Source organism: Aedes aegypti, chromosome 1, assembly GCF_002204515.2.
Source record: "Aedes aegypti strain LVP_AGWG chromosome 1, AaegL5.0 Primary Assembly, whole genome shotgun sequence".
NCBI lineage: Eukaryota > Metazoa > Arthropoda > Insecta > Diptera > Culicidae > Aedes > Aedes aegypti.
Window position 1 is genome coordinate 15,476,803 of NC_035107.1, and position 14,952 is coordinate 15,491,754.

Below are 14,952 nucleotides of genomic sequence, written 5' to 3' on the forward strand. Positions count from 1 at the left end.
ACAATTCGTCTTAAACCAAAACTAAACTTAGTTAAAAGTAGTTTTCTTCAAAATTTTCCTCATTTTACCAAAGAATTCTGTTTTGTTTGATTATAACTTCATGAATACTCAATTGATTTCAAATATTTTACTTGATTTTAAAACTAGTTTAGCCAGTAAGCTGTTTATATTATATAATGTTCAATTAAAAAAAAATGGTTTGACCTAGTTATTTAACAAAAACTGGCAAAAAACACGAGTTTTTAATGAAATATACCATTTTTGTCTCAATTGTTTTGACAGTTGAACGTTAATACTAAAGTTGAAACAAGGTTTTCCCGTTTGTTGAACCGGTAAAACAATTTTAGCATCAATTTATGGTTAATTTAAAAACAACAATATTATATAATTTCGAAAAAGTATCCATTATTGAACCCGTAGTTATTACAAGATGTCTTATTAACTGCAATTGAAAAGTAAAAATGTAATATCTGACGAAAATAAAATAAAAATCTAAACAAAATTGTTTTTTCGTTAAAACAAATGTACTTTTTGCTGAATATCTTTGTCAATGTATTTAATGTGTTGTATATACAGTTTGAAAGGAACTAAATTAGCTTCAAAAGCATGTAAAATTTTGAATTAGTTGAATACTCAAGAAGTTGTGGTCAAACAAAGATAATTTGTTAGTAAAATGAGGACAAACTTGAAGAAAACAAATTCTAACTATGGATAGATTTGATTTTAGATAAATTTGATGTTCTGCAAACTGTTCATAAATTGAATCTTGAAGTGAATGATTTTTAGCAAATTTTTAGCAAAACTTATCTTTAAAATAACAATGTTAATTAAAATTCTTAAGAAGAATTCACTGAATGTCATACTTCATAACTTGGAAATACAACTTCAAGTCGCTTGCACCACCACTGAATGTTTATATTGTTGGCTCAAACTTTGCGGGTTTCTCTTCATCTGTCATTTTATTTCAGAAGAGCACACGAAAAATAAACCGCACCCTTATCGTCAGACCAATACATGAAGGAAACTTAAGGCAAATACTTGTAAAAGTTTTTGATGAAATTTATAACAAATAATACAAGCAGCAATACTTCTCTCAATTATACAACTTGACCTTATTACTTGACAAAATTAAAAAAAAAATAACTTTTAGAAATACTCTTATGACCGATTTCTTCACCACCGCTTAGGCCTTATACCTAGTTTAACCATATGGGTGAACGTGGTAACGTAGAGCCTCTGTACGTGCCATAAATTCTTTTGTTCTCCTGACTTTTACTGTGCGCCGTGTGTAGGTGCTGTCTCGCTCTCTCTCACGAGCAACTTGAGAACAGGGCGCACAGTAAAAGTCAAACGTTTTTTAGCATGCATAGCGGATTGCCTTTGTGGATGTGGCTTTGCTATAAGAAATGGTGAAAGCTTCGTTTTACAGCAAAGCTCCATGTATACATTTTGGCGGACTACAGGCGTAATTCAGATTTGTCGCCATATCTACCACGCTCCATACAAAATCAGTTGGCGCGATTTTCAATAATAGTTGCTTTTTGTTGGAATAGTTGGGCGGTTAGAAGAGGCAGTTTCTTGGCGCAAGAGTTTCTTCGACTCGTCCATTTCGCTACGAAGTTGGCTCGAGAACAGAAGTGCGCGAATCAAGTATTCTAATACTTTCAGTTAAAGTGAATTTAAAGTTTAGGTTGAATTTTAGTGTAAAGTGATTTTCTATATTCAAGGTAAAAGATAGTGAGTGAGTTTGTGTAAGAAGTTGTGTTAAATGTTTCGTATTTCTTTCATCTTTTAGACCGAGGTCCGTAAATTTTTCGTGATTCTTCTGAAAAGGTTTTATTACGTTTATCTCCCCGTAACGTTTATTTTTCGGTAGTTGTTAAACTTCCACTCGGCTGGTTAGCCGTAAACCACGATTCATAATTAAAAACAGTAACCGGTCGTTTGAGAACGTCGCGACCCATTGGAAGCCCACACAATAGAAACCTCAGCCAGTACAGTTGCTGGCTAGGGTTGTGTGATATTTCATTACCTAAAAAATAATGCGCTCTCGGGCTAGGCATTGGATATAAATAGAAAGCGTTGTGTTTGGATGGGCATCTAATTCTTCCGAAAGAGGTGCACTTTGCGAAAAAGGACCACGTGATTATTGAGATGAAATCGAATTCAGGTTAACTTCTGCGTTCATGAGTCCTCTAATGGCGTAGGGGTAACGCGCCCTAACTAGAGATCAGGGAGTCGTGAGTTCGATTCTCACTGAGAAGACGTGTAACTTTTTCGCAAATCTTCACATCAATTTGTCCATTTAATCCAATTGCAAATTATATGTAACGTTTAGCTTTTCGGTAGTTTTTTATCTCTCCGCCGAATCGAGAATTCTGGAGTTTATTTTCGAGACCCGTGTGCAGTGCAAAGGCCCGCCTTTTGAAAGTAAGCTGAGTGAAGTTGCTAAAGCTCTTCTGTAGCGAGTTTTTCTCCTTCGGACGCCGATTATCGAAAGTAAAGGTCCCATTACCCCTATTGGATCAATTTCCGAGAGTTCGGTTCGTAGAAGCCAATCACACGCCGCTAACCTCGGATCCTAACCCAAAAATAGGGCTGCATTACTCCCCGCTTGGATTGGCGGACAGGTACACGAAGCCGGGTCCCTAGGTACGTGTATTCCTATTGGCAGGAGCGGATCGTCCCGGGTATTTCTTGACGAAATCGCCGTTTCACTCTCGAGATCCGAAATCGGAAGCTTCTGACCACTCCCTCCGCAACGATACTTCGGCCATTTTGCACACGGGTCAACTTGTTCGCTGCCCGCCAATTTGCAGCACGGACAAGCCGGTGGTCGCCATCTCGTTACCGCCATCGCCGAGGTCGATCGTCGCTATCATCGAGTCTGCGGAGCCGACGTTTCGTTCCCCGCCAATGAGCTTTCATCGAGTCAACGCAAAAGTCTGCGCAGGTACGTCAAGAGCTTAATTTTACATGACCGTTTTTGCTCTCTCCATTTCGCATGGTTTTGCTAGTCCAAGTCGAATGATTAGTGAATCGTTTTCCTAAAATAAACAGTTTTTGAAGAATGATTAGTTGCTTGTTACGTTACGTTTAGCTATGCTTTAAATAAAACTACTCGCTAACTTACATTACATTTGGTTCCGTTTTATTAGCTCGTTTGAGTAAGTATCCTCTTTTGAATTCCCTAAAACTTCAAGGCTGTGGAGGAGTAAAAGTCAGTCTTACATTTGATTTTATAGCGTTGTTTATCAAGAACCGTTCAAAACTCTCCCAAAGTGAAAAAGACTCTAAACGTCGGGCAAATCTGAACACGACCGCTGGTCTCTCATTGAGAGTGGCGCTTAAGCCACCGAGTTTGCTAATAATCTCTAGTAAAGTTTTACGAACGGTTACAATATCAGGTCGGATTCTCTAAAAAAATCTTTATGAATTTTCCTTGTTTGGTTTTTAATCTCTTTTGTTCAGACACTTAGTCGCTACCAGCTCTGCGTTTGTCTTAGTAGCCTAAGCACATCGTCTCCGTCTCCACAGCCACCTATGACGAGCGGGTAAAATATCTTTTTGTTCGCCTACTGCGCTCGTTTGTGAAGTAAATGACGACGGCCGACGCCTCGAGTTTAATTCCCTTATATGGGTCGCTAGTTTTGCTCTTGTTTCGCTATTTCCTACGAAGACCGATGTCAGAGTCCAGTAACGAATCCATCCATCCCGCGAACGAACGAACGAAAAAAACAACAGTTGTTCTGAGTGCCTGTGGGAAAAATTAATTATTAATAACACAACCTCACAGATTGGAGTGGAGTGGAGCAGGAGCAGAAGCGAAACAATCCCGATGGGCGTTCGGTTCCATCCGCAGACAGTTATGCAAGCGCCCCCTTTCGTCGAAGTCGCCGTCGCACAGTGACCCTACTTATCATAAATGGTGGCCAAAAGTGCAAATGTCACTATAATTTACGAACTCGCCAAGGGCGCAAATGAAACCATATTACACCAACATTCGGATTGAGGGGTAGATGATCATTGAAGTTCGAAATTCAAACAAGAAATTTTGTTAATTCATTTTTTTTTGTTATAGCTGACATCTGTACAGTTCACAAAATGTTAATAAATCTAAATACACACCACTCAATCTAAAACTAAGGGAAATTGCTATTAAATGCCAAAGAAATCCAGGAAAAGTCAGAAGAATTTGTAAATCTAGTTTTGACCAGCTTCGAGCCACTGTTCGTGGTTTGCTCCGGATTTCTCTCTCCATAGAGAATACCTTCTGCGTCAGCGTGGCCAATCCAGAGGCATCGATCATAGTTTGGAAGCAGCAGCAGCTGTGACTGGGAAAAGGGCAAACAACAGTTTCATATAGCCTTGTTGAGCCCCCTGATGGCGGGAAGGGGTTTGGAGCGCGGAGATTGGGTTCGCGAACTCTTTTTCTCGCTGGCGGTCCGTCCGTCATCAACAGCTACGTGATGGTCAATAACGGATTCTGACGGGTTTATTCCCGCACAGGGAAAACACAATGGTCTGACTACGGATCGTCGGACGTGGTGCGAAGATCTAGTTTTCTGTTTTTGGGGTGTCTCTCCCTTTCTCGTGATGAGCAGATGATTAGAGGGCGCTACCAAGTTTGACCTCTCGGCGAGCAGTTCTCGCGAGTGATTATATCTGAGATGGGAACGAGACGATTAGGTTGATTGTTCTTGGGCAGCAGATGGTGTCCGGGAAGAGTGACAGAAGAGAGGATCAACAGCTGTAGATGTGGTTAATCAATTGATTTGAATTGGAAAAGATCTAAGCCTTGAGACCAAATTGATTCAAACACCACCTTGAAAGCTTTCAAAAGCGCCCAGAAGCTTCAATTCAAAATTTGCTAAACTTAGTTCAGAAGTTTAAGCTGAAAAGCTACTCTCGAAAGCATGAAAACTTCTATCGAAAACTCGAAAATTTTTCCTCAGAAGCTTTCAAAGATCCACTCGGAAGCTTTGAAAGCATCTCTTGGAAGCTTTGAAAGTTTATATGAAGCTTCAAAAGCTTCTATTTGACACTTATAAAATTTCTATCTGAAGGTTGAAAAGCTTATCCAACAAACCTATAAAACATTTAACTATAGTTTGGAAAACATATAGCGGAAAGCTAGTAGAGTTTTTCTTTTTTCAAGAAACCTGGAATAGTTGTTAACGCAATTAGATGCAGAAAATAATGTTCTGTATCAAGCTGCGTACAATAATTTTTGAATACCACTTGAGAATATCTCAGGAAACTTGGAAAGCTTCTTCGATGAAGCCTGAAAATGCTTCTCCTAGAAAGCTCGAAAACCGCATCTCATGAGGATTGGAAAGCTTCGTTCACAAGCTTGAAAAGTTTCGCTCAGAAGCATGAAAAGATTCGCGTTTAAAATATTTTGCTCACAAATCTAAAAGTCTACGCACACAACGTTGAAAAGCTTCACTCACATGCTCGAAGAGTTTCGCTTACAAGGTTGGAAAGCTTCGTTTATAAGCTTGAAAGCTTTCGGTCAAAAGCTTGAAAAGATTTACTCAGTAGCTGAAAAAAAAAATACTCAGAAACTTGCAAAGTATTGCTCAGAAAAAAGCTTCGTGTTTCTGTCGGAAAGCTGAATAATTTGCTTATATGCTTGTACAATTAGGAAGCTTGAAAAGTTTCTTTTAGAAAGCCTGATAAACTTTTCTTAGAAAGCTTCTCCCAGAAGATTGGAAGCTTCTCTCAGAAGTTCTGGTCACGTTTCCCGAAAGATTTGGAAGCTTTTACCAGAAGATTTGGAAGTTTTTTCCAAAAGCTTTGAAATCTTCTCCTAGAAACTGTAGAAGCTTGGGAATCTTCTCTCAGAAGTTTGGTAAGCTAAAAAAACGTATGAAACTTTTCTCAGCGGGTTAGGAAAAATCTCATAGAAGCTGAGTAAGGTTCTTCAAGAAGCAGAAGAAGCTTCTCCAAGAAGATTTGGAACCTACCCCAGAATCGTCTCTCAGAAACGAAGCTTCTCCCAGAGGCTTAGTAAGCTTTTCCAAGAAGTTTCGAAGCTGCTTCCAGAAAACATGGAAGCTGCTTCCAGAAAACTTGGAAGCTGCCTCCAAAAATCTTGGAAGCTTCTTCCAGGAAGCTTGGAAGCTTCTTCCAGGAAACATGGAAGCTTCTTCCAGGAAGCTTGGAAGCTTCTTCCAGGAAGCTTGGAAGCTTCTTCCAGGAAGCTTGGAAGCTTCTTCCAGGAAGCTTGGAAGCTTCTTCCAGGAAGCTTGGAAGCTTCTTCCAGGAAGCTTGGAAGCTTCTTCCAGGAAGCTTGGAAGCTTCTTCCAGGAAACATGGAAGCTTCTTCCAGGAAGCTTGGAAGCTTCTTCCAGGAAGCTTAGAAAGCTTCTTCCAGGAAGCTTAGAAAGCTTCTTCCAGGAAGCTTAGAAAGCTTCTTCCAGGAAGCTTAGAAAGCTTCTTCCAGGAAGCTTAGAAAGCTTCTTCCAGGAAGCTTAGAAAGCTTCTTCCAGGAAGCTTAGAAAGCTTCTTCCAGGAAGCTTAGAAAGCTTCTTCCAGGAAGCTTAGAAAGCTTCTTCCAGGAAGCTTAGAAAGCTTCTTCCAGGAAGCTTAGAAAGCTTCTTCCAGGAAGCTTAGAAAGCTTCTTCCAGGAAGCTTAGAAAGCTTCTTCCAGGAAGCTTAGAAAGCTTCTTCCAGGAAGCTTAGAAAGCTTCTTCCAGGAAGCTTAGAAAGCTTCTTCCAGGAAGCTTAGAAAGCTTCTTCCAGGAAGCTTAGAAAGCTTCTTCCAGGAAGCTTAGAAAGCTTCTTCCAGGAAGCTTAGAAAGCTTCTTCCAGGAAGCTTAGAAAGCTTCTTCCAGGAAGCTTAGAAAGCTTCTTCCAGGAAGCTTAGAAAGCTTCTTCCAGGAAGCTTAGAAAGCTTCTTCCAGGAAGCTTAGAAAGCTTCTTCCAGGAAGCTTAGAAAGCTTCTTCCAGGAAGCTTAGAAAGCTTCTTCCAGGAAGCTTAGAAAGCTTCTTCCAGGAAGCTTAGAAAGCTTCTTCCAGGAAGCTTAGAAAGCTTCTTCCAGGAAGCTTAGAAAGCTTCTTCCAGGAAGCTTAGAAAGCTTCTTCCAGGAAGCTTAGAAAGCTTCTTCCAGGAAGCTTAGAAAGCTTCTTCCAGGAAGCTTAGAAAGCTTCTTCCAGGAAGCTTAGAAAGCTTCTTCCAGGAAGCTTAGAAAGCTTCTTCCAGGCTTAGCTTCTTCCAGGAAGCTTAGAAAGCTTCTTCCAGGAAGCTTAGAAAGCTTCTTCCAGGAAGCTTAGAAAGCTTCTTCCAGGAAGCTTAGAAAGCTTCTTCCAGGAAGCTTCTCAGGGAAGCATAGAAAGCTTCTCAAGGAAGCATAGAAAGCTTCTCAAGGAAACTTAGAAAGCTTCTCAAGGAAGTTTTAAAAGCTTCTCAAGGAAGCTTAGAAAGCTTCTTAAGGAAGCTTAGAAAGCTTCTCAATGAAGCTTAGAAAGCTTCTCAAGGAAGCTTACAAAGCTTCTCAAGGAAGCTTACAAAGCTTCTCAAGGAAGCTTAGAAAGCTTCTCAAGGAAGCTTAGAAAGCTTCTCAAGGAAGCTTAGAAAGCTTCTCAAGGAAGCTTAGAAAGCTTCTCAAGGAAGCTTAGAAAGCTTCTCAAGGAAGCTTAGAAAGCTTCTCAAGGAAGCTTAGAAAGCTTCTCAAGGAAGCTTAGAAAGCTTCTCAAGGAAGCTTAGAAAGCTTCTCCAAGAAGCTTAGAAAGCTTCTCCAAGAAGCTTAGAAAGCTTCTCCAAGAAGCTTAGAAAGCTTCTCCAAGATGCTTAGAAAGCTTCTCCAAGAAGCTTAGAAAGCTTCTCCAAGAAGCTTAGAAAGCTTCTCCAAGAAGCTTAGAAAGCTTCTTCAAGAAGCTTAGAAAGCTTCTCCAAGAAGCTTAGAAAGCTTCTCCAAGAAGCTTAGAAAGCTTCTCCAAGAAGCTTAGAAAGCTTCTCCAAGAAGCTTAAAAAGCTTCTCCAAGAAGCTTAGAAAACTTCTCCAAGAAGCTTAGAAAACTTCTCCAAGAAGCTTAGAAAGCTTCTCCAAGAAGCTTAGAAAGCTTCTACAAGAAGCTTAGAAAGCTTCTTCAAGAAGCTTAGAAAGCTTCTCCAAGAAGCTTAGAAAGCTTCTCCAAGAAGCTTAGAAAGCTTCTCCAAGAAGCTTAGAAAGCTTCTCCAAGAAGCTTAGAAAGCTTCTCCAAGAAGCTTAGAAAGCTTCTCCAAGAAGCTTAGAAAGCTTCTCCAAGAAGCTTAGAAAGCTTCTTCCAAGAAGCTTAGAAAGCTTCTCCAAGAAGCTTAGAAAGCTTCTCAAGGAAGCTTAGAAAGCTTCTCAAGGAAGCTTAGAAAGCTTCTCCAAGAAGCTTAGAAAGCTTCTCAAGGAAGCTTAGAAAGCTTCTCAAGGAAGCTTAGAAAGCTTCTCCAAGAAGCTTAGAAAGCTTCTCCAAGAAGCTTAGAAAGCTTCTCCAAGAAGCTTAGAAAGCTTCTCCAAGAAGCTTAGAAAGCTTCTCCAAGAAGCTTAGAAATTTCTCCAAGAAGCTTAGAAAGCTTCTCCAAGAAGCTTAGAAGCTTCGCAAAGAAGCTTAGAAGCTTCGCAAAGATGCTTAGAAACTTCTCAGAGAAGCTTAGAAGCTTCTCAGAGAAGCTTAGAAGCTTCTCAGAGAAGCTTAGAAGCTTCTCAGAGAAGCTTAGAAGCTTCTCAGAGAAGCTTAGAAGCTTCTCAGAGAAGCTTAGAAGCTTCTCAAAGAAGCTTAGAAAGCTTCTCAAAGAAGCTTAGAAAGCTTCTCAAAGAAGCTTAGAAAGCTTCTCAAGAAGCTTAGAAAGCTTCTCCAAGAAGCTTAGAAAGCTTCTCCAAGAAGCTTAGAAAGCTTCTCCAAGAAGCTTAGAAAGCTTCTCCAAGAAGCTTAGAAAGCTTCTCCAAGAAGCTTAGAAAGCTTCTCCAAGAAGCTTAGAAAGCTTCTCCAAGAAGCTTAGAAAGCTTCTCCAAGAAGCTTAGAAAGCTTCTCCAAGAAGCTTAGAAAGCTTCTCCAAGAAGCTTAGAAAGCTTCTCCAAGAAGCTTAGAAAGCTTCTCCAAGAAGCTTAGAAAGCTTCTCCAAGAAGCTTAGAAAGCTTCTTCCAAGAAGCTTAGAAAGCTTCTCCAAGAAGCTTAGAAAGCTTCTCAAGGAAGCTTAGAAAGCTTCTCAAGGAAGCTTAGAAAGCTTCTCCAAGAAGCTTAGAAAGCTTCTCCAAGAAGCTTAGAAAGCTTCTCCAAGAAGCTTAGAAAGCTTCTCCAAGAAGCTTAGAAAGCTTCTCCAAGAAGCTTAGAAAGCTTCTCCAAGAAGCTTAGAAAGCTTCTCCAAGAAGCTTAGAAAGCTTCTCCAAGAAGCTTAGAAGCTTCGCAAAGAAGCTTAGAAGCTTCGCAAAGATGCTTAGAAACTTCTCAGAGAAGCTTAGAAGCTTCTCAGAGAAGCTTAGAAGCTTCTCAGAGAAGCTTAGAAGCTTCTCAGAGAAGCTTAGAAGCTTCTCAGAGAAGCTTAGAAGCTTCTCAGAGAAGCTTAGAAGCTTCTCAGAGAAGCTTAGAAGCTTCTCAGAGAAGCTTAGAAGCTTCTCAAAGAAGCTTAGAAAGCTTCTCAAAGAAGCTTAGAAAGCTTCTCAAAGAAGCTTAGAAAGCTTCTCAAAGAAGCTTAGAAAGCTTCTCAAAGAAGCATAGAAAGCTTCTCAAAGAAGCTTAGAAAGCTTCTCAAAGAAGCTTAGTAACTTCTCAAAGAAGCTTAGAAACTTCTCAGAGAAGCTTAGAAGCTTCTCGGAGAAGCTTAGAAGCTTCTCAGAGAAGCTTAGAAGCTTTTCAAAGAAACTTGGAAGCTTCTCAAAGAAGCTTGTAAAGCTTCTCAAAAAGCTTAGAAAGCTTCTCAAAGAAGCTTAGAAAGCTTCTCAAAGAAGCTTAGAAAGCTTCTCATAAAAGCTTAGAAAGCTTCATAAACAAGATCAGATAGCTTCTCAAAGCTTGTCCAAGATTCTTAGAAAGCTTCTCGGAGAAGCTTAGAAAGCATTTATATGAAGCTTCCTATTTTTTTTCCAGAAAAGCTGAGTAAGTTTTTCAAGACGTTAAGAAACCCAAATTTTTAATTCCATTACAAGACTCTATTGGAGCTTCTCAAAAGAATTTGTGGGAGCATAACCCTTCCATTGTCCACATCGCTCAATTCAACACCCCCAGGTGTGAAAATCAAACCAACAAAAAATAATAATAGACCCCTACGATGGCCGCCGCTCGTTCTTCACCAACGCCCTCCGCGAGTGGCTCGCAAAAGCAAACAATGAACGGACACCGCGACGCCGTTTACCTTTTAACTTCGTTTTGAACTCTCTTCTTCTCTCCTCCACCGCGCACTTCCCCCTTCAATCAGTACCAAACAACGCACTACTTTTCTCACCATGGTCAGCGCCTACTGCTGCGATCTGCGGCGTGGTGCATTTCCTCGGCCGCAATTTCTCCCGATTCCGATCCGAAACCGAATTTTCCTCTCTCTCTCTTGTTCACCGCATTCTCCTGTTCGTCGGCTACTTCGATGCGATGGGTGCGCGACATCGCCGCGTGGTTCGGATCATCGCATAGCCTACTTTTCCCTCGTGTGTTGCTGGTGCTTTGTGGAGCATCGTCACCGCTCACCAGCAGGTTGGGAGTTGGTTGGTTGGGGGAGCTATTTTCTCCCGAGTTCGGCGAGCGATCATCATCATCATCATCATTGATGATGGTGAATGCACACACGAAGTTGGCTCCACTGGAGCCACCGACGACTTACCGGAAAACCTTTGGGGGAGCAGGCAGCGAGCCACCGTCCAGCTCGGGTCTCTCATTCATTGCTCGGCATCCTTCCAACGGAGTCGGTTGTCTTTGGTTTTTCGGTTTCGTCGCTTCGCAAGTGAGCAGCTCTTTCGGTTCGGTTTCGTCGCGTCTTCGGCGTTTTGTTTTAACCGATCGCGCGGGTGTGGTGAACTTTGACTTCGCGTCTTGAAAGGTCAGTCAGCTCAGTGCGGTATTGTTTTGAGTGTAGAGTGTGAGGGAGCTCGGCGGCGGAGCGTTACGTCACGTCGAAAAGCATAAACAAGTAGACGGTGATTTTCGGTGCTTGGTGATGGGTTTTGAGGGGAAGACGAAGCGAAGATTAATTTGAAGGTTAAAACAACTGACAGTGGTGTGGTGACTTATGTGATGCAGGGATGCCAGGTCGTTTTTGACAAAATGTGAAGAATTTTGGCAACTTTGTCCGGAAGAACCTTACAAATGCATTTCAAAATTCTTGATTTTCAAGGTTTTTGAAAAAAGAAGCCTTACAAGTGTGCAAAATTCAGGCAAATGTGGAAGGTTGGTAACTCTGGTGTGATGTGAATTCGAGCCGCGGTAGTTTATGGCCTCCTTGGATCTGCAATCGAGCGAATTATACAACACCTCGTAGAAAAACGAGGTTTATGATTCTGCAGTCGAGGTGGTCGAGGAACCCTATATGCTAACTAGTGCGTGTTGGGATGATTTGGTGCGGATTTTTGGAAAACAAGTGACCCCGAATTACAGAAAGGTGGCAGTGACTCAGTTTCAAATGCGTAGAACTGGTCTAAAAACGGACCTAACGGATTGGAACGATGCGTTGCGGACGAAGAAGAGGACTCCGGCAGTCGAAGTGTCAAGAATTGGAATTGGTGACCGTGTATGGTGCAGTGTGCAGCGGATTATGACCAATTTGAGTGTCGGGGTTTAACGGAGTCGTTCTTGCGTGCCACACCTCGAACTTGGTGGAAACTGGTGCAGTTTAATTTATTTTTTTGTGAGCAAGCAACTAGTCGGCTGCACCAGAAGCAGCAGGTGCTGTCGAGCAGGATAATAAAAATGCGTTGCAAACTGGACCCGATCTAGGGATGTTTCTAGGAAGTGTAGCTAATCGAAGCTGGAGCAGCGATACCTGGCGACGAAGTTTATTACCGGGCTGTTACGGTACAATTTGGAAACACGTTGTAGAGGACATTCCATACTTTGGGTGAGGAAAATGGGTTAATGATGAGGATGACTGCAACTGCTGGATGCAGTTAGGAGTCATGGATGTCTGCATATCGGAAAAGGCTTCATTCCAGATCCAAGCATTCTGAGCTGGTCCCAGCCTACTTGTTTGGTAGTTTTGAATTTCCTCTAAGGGTATCTTGAAAATTCCTTTGAAAAAATCCTGATATTTCTTAGGAAAAACAAGAATTTTGAATCACGAGAACCTTTTATAAAAAAAGTGTTGTACCCTTTTGCAATCAAGAGAATCCCTTCAGATTTAACAAGACATCTAAACTTCCGAGAACCTCTTCCAAGAATTCGCCAGACGTTAGTTCAGAATTACTAGAACACCGAGGATCTCTTCCGAATCCTCCGAACCTAAGAAACCTACTTGATATACGAGAAACTCTCGGGAATCCTATAAACACTAAGATTCGAGTAGAATCTCTCTCAAAATCGAATGGAATCTGTTTCTGATTCGAGTAGAATTTGGCTCAGATTCGAGTAGAATCTGTCTCATGTTCGAGTAGAATCCGTCTAAGATTTGAGTAGAATCTGTCTCAGATTTGAGTAGAACCTTTCTCAGACTCGAGTAGAATCTGTCTCAGAATCGAGTAGAAATTGTCTCTCAATTAAGTAGAATCTGTCTCAGATTCGAGTAAAATCTGTCTCAGATTCGAGTAGAACTTTCTCAAATTCGACTAGAATCTGTCTCAGATTCGGGGAAAATTTGTCTCAGATTAATAAATCTCTCAGATTCGAGTAGAATCTCTCTCAGACTTGAGTAGAATATGTCTCAGATTCGACTAGAAATTGCCTCAGAATCGAGTAAGATCTGTCTCACAATTGAGTAGAATCTGTCTCAGATTTGAGGAAAAATTGTCTTAGATTAATAAATCTCTCACAGATTCTAGTAGAATCTGTCTCAGATTCGAGTAGAATCTGTCTTAGATTCGAGTAGAATCTCTCTCAGATTCGAGGAAAATTTGTCTCAGATTAATAAATCTATCTCAGATTCAAATAGAATCTGTCTCAGATTCGAGTAGAATTTATCTCAGATTCGAGTAACTGGTGACCAATCGATAAAATTTTCTGAATAAACGGCTACCTGTTTCTCCAGATTTGTGCTCTTGAAAATTTGAGGTGTGGCTCAGGAAGCTTCTTCAAGAAGCTTAGGAAGGTTCTCCAAGAAGTTTAAGCTTAGGAAGCTTCTCCAAGAAGCTTTGGAAGCTTGTCCAAGAAGCTTTGGAAGCTTCTCCACGAAGCTTTGGAAGCTTCTCCAAGGAGCTTTGGAAGCTTCTCCAAGGAGCTTTGGAAGCATCTCCAAGAGTCTTTGGAAGCTTATCCAAGAGTCTTTGGAAGCTTCTCCAAGAAGCTTAGGAAGCATCTCCAAGAAGCTTTGGAAGCTTCTCCAAGAAGCTTTGGAAGCTTCTCCAAGAAGCTTTGGAAGCTTCTCCGAGAAGCTTTGGAAGCTTCTCCAAGAAGCTTTGGAATCTTCTCCAAGAAGCTTTAGAAGATTCTCCAAGAAGCTTTGGAAGCATCTCCTAGAAGCTTAGGAAGCTTCTACAAGAAGCTTTAGAAACTTCTCCAAGAAGCTTTAGAAGCTTCTTCAAGAAGCTTTGGCAGCTTCTCCAAGAAGCTTTGGAGGCTTCTCCAAAAAAGCTTCGGAAGCTTCTCCAAAAAAGAAAGTTAGAAAGTTTCTCCAAAAAGCTTGGAAGCTTCTCCAGGAAGCTTTGGAAGCTTCTCCAAGAAACTTAGGAAGGTTCTCCAAGAAGCTCAGGAAGCTTCTACAAGAAGCTTAGGAAGCTTCTACAAGAAGCTTAGGAAGCTTCTACAAGAAGCTTAGGAAGCTGCTTCCAGAAGCTTTGGATGCTTCTCCTAAAAGCTATTTTCAGAACTTTCTGAGGAAATAAAAAAAAACTTACAGTGGAATTCCAGAACTAAGGATACTTCTGCAGAAACTCCTTGGCGAACTTGCAAAGCAACTATCAGGGGAACTTCGAGATGAATTCGTTGCGGAATTCTAAAGGATTTCCGGAGAAACTTCCACAACAACTTCTGGAGGGTTTCCTAGCGGAACTTCCATACAAAATCCTAGGGAAACTTCTGAAGAAAATTCTCAAAGGAGCATTCGTATGAAGTTTGCGGAGGAACTTACGAGAGAATTGCTACGGAAATTTTGAGAGTAACTCCTGGTGAATCTTCCGTAAACTTTTTAGAGGATCTTTCGGAAGAACTCCTAGGGAAACTTTTCTATTGGAACTTTTGCAGTAATTTCCGGAAATATCAGTTGAAGTCCCTCAGATACTTCTGGAGAAATTCATACGAGATCTGACTGAGGAAATTCTACTGGAACTTTCGGAGGAACTTCTACAGGAAGCTTCAGAGGAACTCCTGCAAGAATTTCCAGAGGAACTCGTATAGGAACTTCCATAGAAAATCCTACAGGAACTTCTGATGAACTCCAACAGGAACTTCCAGGGGAACTCCTTCAGGATTTTCCAGAAAAACTTCCAGAAGAACTAGTACAGGAATTGTCAGAGAACATCTACTGGAACTTTTGGAGGAACTCCTACAGAAGCTTCCATAATCATTCCATAGGAACTCCTACAGGAATTTCCAAAGGAACTACTTCAGGAATTTACAAAAAAAAAACTCCTACAGGAATTTCCGGTAGAACACTTACAGGAACTTCCAAAGCAACTTCCATAGGAACTCCTACAGGAACTTCCAGAGGAACTCCAACACGAACTTCCGGAGAAACTTTTGCAGGATCAACCAAAGGAACTACTCCTACAGAAACATCCAGAAGAATTCCTACAGGATCTTTCAGAAAAAACTCCTTCAGGAATTTACAGAGAAAATCCTACATGAACTTACCTAGGATCTCTTACAGGAACATCCAGAGGAACTCCTAAATGATCTTTCAGAAAA

The 14,952-nt window shown here is 41.1% G+C and overlaps 1 protein-coding gene across 7 annotated transcripts in view; it reads left to right on the forward strand.

Annotated features, from left to right (window-relative positions):
- LOC5564255 (rhophilin-2) overlaps positions 1-14,952 on the forward strand; it is a 351,938-nt gene that overhangs the window by 169,037 nt on the left and 167,949 nt on the right. The window contains exon 1 of one of the 7 annotated variants that reach the window (XM_021839014.1): positions 10,844-11,349. The exons of 5 other annotated variants lie outside the window; for them this stretch is intronic. The gene's annotated coding sequence lies outside the window, so the exon portion shown is untranslated. Of the gene's footprint in view, positions 1-10,843; positions 11,350-14,952 lie in introns of those variants that run through there. One more of the 7 variants, XM_021839013.1, reaches the window with a different exon arrangement.